The sequence below is a fragment of the Salvia splendens genome, chromosome 3 (assembly GCF_004379255.2).
Source record: "Salvia splendens isolate huo1 chromosome 3, SspV2, whole genome shotgun sequence".
Taxonomy (NCBI): domain Eukaryota; kingdom Viridiplantae; phylum Streptophyta; class Magnoliopsida; order Lamiales; family Lamiaceae; genus Salvia; species Salvia splendens.
Window position 1 is genome coordinate 1,734,486 of NC_056034.1, and position 7,352 is coordinate 1,741,837.

At 39.2% G+C, this 7,352-nt stretch overlaps 1 long non-coding RNA gene across 1 annotated transcript; it reads left to right on the forward strand.

The window, feature by feature from the left end:
* The first annotated feature begins 6,922 nt into the window (after positions 1 to 6,922).
* On the forward strand, positions 6,923 to 7,352 carry LOC121794249. Its single transcript, XR_006049253.1, has 2 exons — positions 6,923 to 7,023; positions 7,112 to 7,352. It is a non-coding gene; the product is annotated as an uncharacterized LOC121794249 (long non-coding RNA).

The following is a 7,352-nucleotide window of genomic DNA, read 5'->3' on the forward strand; positions in this document are numbered from 1 at the left end:
GTACCCTACAGAGACGAATTGTGTAAACTTAAGTACCACGAACCAACTTTAACTACTATCTAGATAATCCGGAAAGTTTGGTTTGATTTTAGAAAACAATTAAACATAAACAAGCTAAAAGCACGCAACAAAAGATAAGTTTCAAATAAGATACCAAGGTAGAGCTTTGGATCCGACTACAATGAACACAATGCGAACAATTCAACAACTTCGATTGCCCAATTGAAGTCTCTAGGATTGCTAGGAAAGCCGCTAGTCTAGGCTAAGCCCACTCTCGAGTGCACTCAACCCGTTGATTAACCATTAATATTGAAGTCTCCTTCTAATACTTCACAATTAACTCCTTAAAACAAAAGTCTCAAGCCCTCACTCTATAATTCTTTCTCTCGAATGCAAATTATCTAGGTGTTGTTCATTCTTTTATCAATCCTAATTAGGTATCTCTCCATTACTCAAAAACTAGGTCAACAAACCCAATTGGTAGCTAAGCAATTGAACTGAAAAAGCTCAAGAACGAAACAAAGAAATCACAAGAGCATAGGTAATCAAAAGTCCTTGAATTAATCAAAAGCGTTCATTGTAGTCTTCACCAAAACTCTACAAAAGATTTAGCCACTCATATTCAACGCAAATTCACAAGGGGAATCCATAGAAAGTGAATTGAACATAGGAAAACTAATGAAGATACTCCCAAAGGTGGATTGAATGGCAAATCGTCATCGTCTTCAATCTTGCTGATGATTCTGACTCTTCGTCGCTTCAATCTGTTCTCAAGACGCGAAAATTGCTTCTGGGGCGTGTGGAAAGTGTACCGGAGTCGAACCCTCGTCCGCGGCCGGAGCCACCTCCACAGCCGGCTCAAGACCTGCCGTACTATTCGCTGCCTCCCTGGGACCCTCCGCGCCATCGGCAACAGTTCGGCCGGGCCGCATATGAGCTGCTACCTGCTCGCCGGATGTCGCACCACCCTGGTCGCCGAAACCCAATGAGATTTCCCCCCTATGAACAGCCGGATCCCTACCGACGACAGCACAACACATGTGCGTCCATTCAGCCTACCTGTCGGGAGACACAGGGACAACACACTCTCTGTGGGTACTCGGAATATGAACAGCCCCTACCTAATTGCTGGGATCCGCCGAGAAGGTGGCAGCCGCAGCGGGAATCAACCACACCCTACGGGGCACCGACTTACGGTCAGCCCACCTGTTGGGACCCGCCGAAACAGCAGGAATACTCGTCACATGAACCACCAACACATGTGGATCCCCTTGACCGTGGGTTTGTAAACTTCCGACCTTTGCCACAGCCACCACTGCCGCATCGCTTGCGGAGTGAGGTAGATGATGGCAGATGTTATGGAGAGGTCGTTACTCACACGCATTCGCCAACACTAGACGACGACGAGAGGCTTTGTGATTCAAAGGACTCCATATTAGATGCAGAGCCTTGTGATTTAGAGGACTCCATATTAGAGGAGGAGCATTGTGATTCAGAGAACTCCATATTAGAGACGGTAGCAAGGAAACTCATGGATCGTTGCTTGCCTAGTGAGAATCGGGGATCTAGGGAAGGTAGAGATGGCAGACTCGACGACCAACAAGTTTCATCTTTTGGGGAAATCTACCCACCGCGCAGCCCCGATATGAGTAAAGAGAAGGAGGAAGAGGCATTGTTAGACGATGTAGAGGAGGACGATTCCACTGATGAAGTTAAGAAGGTCGTCGCATCTCTCGATGCTGCTCGAATGACATCTCACGATGTTGTTGAGAATTGTTTTAGTGAAAATGGTGGTGCTTATCTGTGTGCATTAGTTGGAAATAAAGTTGCACCGTCCTGTCCAATACATTTGAAAGAGATTGCCTTTATCTATGGGGATTTGCATGTTAGGGATGCTACACGTCTGAATCCTCGATCAACATCGCTCGACACCGATGCGAGGTTGATCCCTCCGCGCAATGACACGTCATGTTTGAGCATTCTTGGAAGCGTTGACAAGCTTTTTGTTTTGGCATGGAATTTTTCTAGCCACATTGGGTCTCCGTTGTTGATTTTTGATGGAGGTGATAAAGGGAGATATTCAGTTGCTCGATATGTGTTTGATCCAGGAGGAGACGCCTCGTAAAAGCTTTTGCTTTCAACTCTCGTCAATGGTTCATGGTTCCCACCTTGAGGACAAGGTGGATTTTAACCGTGGGGGAGTTGATACGATCATATCTATCATATCTCTTAGGATCTTCTAATTATTTAGTTTTCCCTTATTCACCATATCTTTCCCATATTTGTTTAGATATTTGTTTCTTGGATAGACTGTTATCCTTTTTAAGCATTCAATCAATATAATATTTTCCCTAAACTTGTCTTGAGTATCTAGTATAATTATTGTTCCCTATTTGCTGCTGATCGGAGAACGTCTGTGACTCAGCAAATCCGTGAGCCTTCCTTCGAGCTTGTCGAAGGATTGATCACCCTATCCGTCCGAGAAGATAGATAGCCGGTCACGTTACGGAGGACGTCCGTAACAGAACACAAAGCCGAGGGTTTTTTTCATCAGCTTCTTCTAAGTTGGTTTTTTCCCTCACTATATATGTATCAATAAATTGTGTCTCTCTTGTATCCATTGTTATCAATAAAACGTGTTTCCAAGATTGTTATACTCGTGTGCAATTGCTTATAGTAGTACACAATTATTAGATTTATTATCAACTAGGAGTAGTATACCGAACGCTATTACTTACGGTTTTTCTTTTTGGGCACGATATTTAAGAAAATTTTATTTATAAAATTAAATAAAGAGTTTTGACCTAATTTTATTTAGAGTTTTGATTTTGAGTTGACTGAATTAATTTCGTTTACTCCATGACGTAGCGTATTTAATAATTTGTGCTTGGTGAGTTTAATTGTTCTTCGAATGATCGGATTGTTACCAAGACACTCGATAATTTGTTTTACGAGTCTGAACTGTGATTGTGAAATCACAACTTGATTTTAATAGTTCATTTTCTTAAGGATTACTATTTGTTAGGCTGAATTCCGTGTTGAGTGTTTTATTGAATACCAATCCTGAGCCCAAATTATAATTAATTTAAATCCTATTTTAGTGTGAGCCAAATTAACTAAAAATCATTCAGTCCAATGACTCCTCTTCATGGTACCAGCACCAGAAATCCATTCTTTATCTTCAAGCATTTTTTTTTCAGCAGCTCTCCTCATTCTGCATAATCTTTCACAAAAATAAACCAGTCAATTAACAATAAAATCCTTTTAAATTCGCAGTTACCGCAATCAATCACTCCTACTAAAATCACTCCTTGTCTAGATATCAACATCTCTATCACTATACCAAATGTACTTAATGAAATTTTGTGAACCTTAATTATTTTAAACATTTAACATGTAACTTTTTGTCCACACAAAATAATCATTTGTGTTTAATTTTATATTCTTTTCTATAATTGTAACTTGTGATATATTAAATTTTAATTATCATCCACTAAATTAAATATGTACTTTTTTTAGCTAGACTAATTAATAAATTTATGTATTTCATTATATGTATCAATAAAAATATTATTTAATTAATTATATATACAACATTTAATATGTTTTGTTATGTATATTAATTATAATTTATTACTAATTAAATTTAATATATTTTCTATAGTATATTATTAATTATATATATTTGCAAGGTAAAACGCATCGACCAGTAATTAAACTTGTCTGACCGGTTTAATCATGAACCAGTAACCTCGTTAGTTCACTCACAAGTCCCGTTTTTAAATCATCACCTACCACAATCCCGTCCACCCAAGTTAAGTGCCCCGGGCTTCGCCTTCCTTTATCTTCCGCGACAACTCCTGCAAATCACGTAGGGACTCCGTCTCCCTGCGAATCGTGTCCAGCACCGTCGGCACTGGCTTGGCCACCGCCACAAATGCCACGACATATGCATCGGGTGTCACTGCTGCCGTCGCGTCACTGCCCAGGTCGGCCATAAGTTTGGCGAGGACATTGGAATTATGTCCGTCGATCTCTTCACGCCTAGACAAAGCATCTGCTGCCTTATTCGAGCTTCTTGTCTTATACTCAATAGAAAACTTATAACCCATCAATTTGCGCACGTAAAACTACTGGTTGAGAGTTTGCACCACTTGCTGCAGTAGTTCTTTCAGGCTTTTCTGATCAGTTCGAATGACGAATTGGCGCCCCAAAAGATATTGATGCCATTTTTGCACTGCCTCAACTATGGCGTACAACTCTTTGTGGTAGGTGGATGCCACTCGACGTCTCGGCTCCAATTTCTTGCTGAAGAAAGCGATGGGATGGCCTGCTTGAAGTAAAACTGCGCCAATGCCTGTGTCGGAGGCGTTCGTTTCCACACAAAACTGCACCGGCAAACGTAAAACCGGTGCAGGCGTTCGTTTCCACACAAGCTAAAAGCACGCAATATCTTAAACACCCATCTCAAAAAAATTTAAGGAAACAAAACAAGAACTAAGTCAAAATAAACACTCAAACACACCAAAATAAAAACCAAAACACACACAAGCACACAAAAGCAATAAATGTACCTACGAGGGGTTGTCTCCCCTATAGCGCAACTTTTTACCGCTTCTCGATCAAGCCAACAACAAAGTCCTCGTCTTGTTGCTCCTTAGTGTAGAACCTCTTTAGATTTTGACCATTGGCCTTGAACGTGCTTCCATCGGGTCCAATGAGCTCCATTGTGCCATTGCTCATAACTTCCTTGATAGTGAAGGCTCTGGACCACTTAGATTTGAGCTTGCCCGGGAAAAACCTCAACTTGTGGTTGAAGAGTACAACGGCGCCAAAAACTTGACTCGATTTATTTTTAACACGAGAAATACCTGCAAGTGTACGGGGCTAGTGTATCATACAACAAGTAAGAGTATCGTACCCCACATAGACGAATTGTGTAAACTTAAGTACCATGAACCAACTTTAACTACTATCTAGATAATCCGGAAAGTTTGGTTTGATTTAAGAAAATAATTAAACATAAACAAGCTAAAAGCACGCAACAAAATATAAGCTTCAAATAAGAGAACAAGGTAGAGCTTTGGATCCAACTATAACGAACACAATGCGAACAATTCAACAACTTCGATTGCCCAATTGAAGTCTCTAGGATTCCTAGGAAAGCCGCTAGTCTAGGCTAAGCCCCCTCTCGAGTGCACTCAACCCGTTGATTAACCATTAATATTGAAGTCTCCTTCTAATACTTCACAATTAACTCCTTAAAACAAAAGATTCAAGCCCTCACTCTAGAATTCATTCTCTCGAATGCAAATTATCTAGGTGTTGTTCATTCTTTTATCAATCCTAATTAGGTATCTCTCCATTACTCAAAAACTAGGTCAACAAACCCAATTGGTAGCTAAGCAATTGAACTGAAAAAGCTCAAGAACGAAACAAAGAAATCACAAGAGCATAGGTAATCAAAAGTCCTTGAATTAATCAAAAGCGTTCATTGTAGTCTTCACCAAAACTCTACAAAAGATTTAGCCACTCATATTCAACGCAAATTCACAAGGGGAATCCATAGAAAGTGAATTGAACATAGGAAAACTAATGAAGATACTCCCAAAGGTGGATTGAATGGCAAATCGTCATCGTCTTCAATCTTGCTGATGATTCTGACTCTTCGTCGCTTCAATCTGTTCTCAAGACGCGAAAACTGCTTCTGGGGCGTGTGGAAAGTGTACTGGAGTCGAACCCTAGGTCCTATTTATACCCGGATCGAAAAATGCAGTAATTGCAGCGCACAAGCTAATCGCTCGGCCTGGCTTTTTGTAAGTGAGAAAACGCCCGGCCCGGGCGTTTGTCTCGAGTCTCGATTAAGGTCAAAATGCCCGGGCCCAGTGGATACGCCCGGCCTAGGGTGAGAATGCCCGGTCCGATGAATTAAAACGCCCGACCTGAGATCTTTGGGTGTTGTTTCATCCTTTTCTACCTGCTGTGACTACAAAAACTCGACAAACTCATCAAAACACTAAAATAGGAGATAATAGATGAAAACTCAAGTAATGTGCTACAAAACACTGAAATATGCACTTTTAAACATCCAAAACACTTGCTAATTAATAAAATTTTATACATCAAGATAGATTTGGAACCAATAAGAATTTTGGAGTGAGAGAATGATAATTTAACTCATGGCCCAGGTTAGTCCAGTTCTGTACAAGCCTTATTTCATCTTTAATTTATGCCTTAATTTGACTCATGGGTCAATCGAGTGAGCTTCCGTTGTTGTTTGTGCATTACCCTCATTTTCCCAGAAATTCATGAAAGTTCTTCATAAAAATGATATAGTAATAGACATATTCACATGATTTATTAAATATTATCGTTAATAATATTTGCTCAATATGTATACAATAAATGAGATTGAGTAGTTAGTTAGGCCATAATGAGAAAAAGTGGTGTTCAAAGAGGGCACGATGATGTGCGTCTCCTAGAGCACAGAGCACATAGATAGTGAATGTTCTTATATCTTATTCAACACACCATTAATAATTTACATGAAAACGCTAACTACTTTCTCGATCTTATCTGTCTTTGAATAGTAGATTAAAATAGGTGACTTTTTAAGTATTTTCTATCCAACTAAAACTATTAAATAAATGTATACCGACGTTATAATGTTTCCTTGACTTGGATTTATGTAACTTTAATTTTATCTTCTACTATTATTTTATAACACTATCCACATCCCCAACACTATTGTAGAGTTTAAAACTTGGAGATGATCATTATTAAAACGTCATACTTTACCAAATTAAAAAATTAAAGAAAGATTCAAACTAGTAGAGAAAAATTCAAACTTTCTCCATTATCATAATCTTCTTGAACTCCTTAAATAAAAGGGATTGTTCCATGGTTTGATTGAATATTTCTAAAAAATGGGTAAAAGGTGCATGATCATAGCAACTATTTTGGCCATCATCTTTGTGTTGTCTCTTACCTCGATGTGTGATGCATCTCGATTGATTTATCAAGGTATATTATTGTTAATAGTCTCATTAACTAGTACTATCAATAATAGGTATCTTTGTATATCCAAAATTACATTAATACCATGATGCAGAATTTGGTGCTAAGTTGGAAAAATGTGGCCCTTGTTTCTGCTGCCAACCGAATAGTCCACCGTGCTGCCTCTGCGCCTGCCCCGTGCCACCGTGAAAAGCCACAGTTCCAGGCTAGATTTTGCTGATAAATATTGAATAAGTTGAAGATGTAAGAAATTTGAAAGATATTTGGTCTGTGGTCTCATGTGTATTTCTGTACTTAGATTGATAAATAAGCTTATAAACAATCATTTCTTGTTA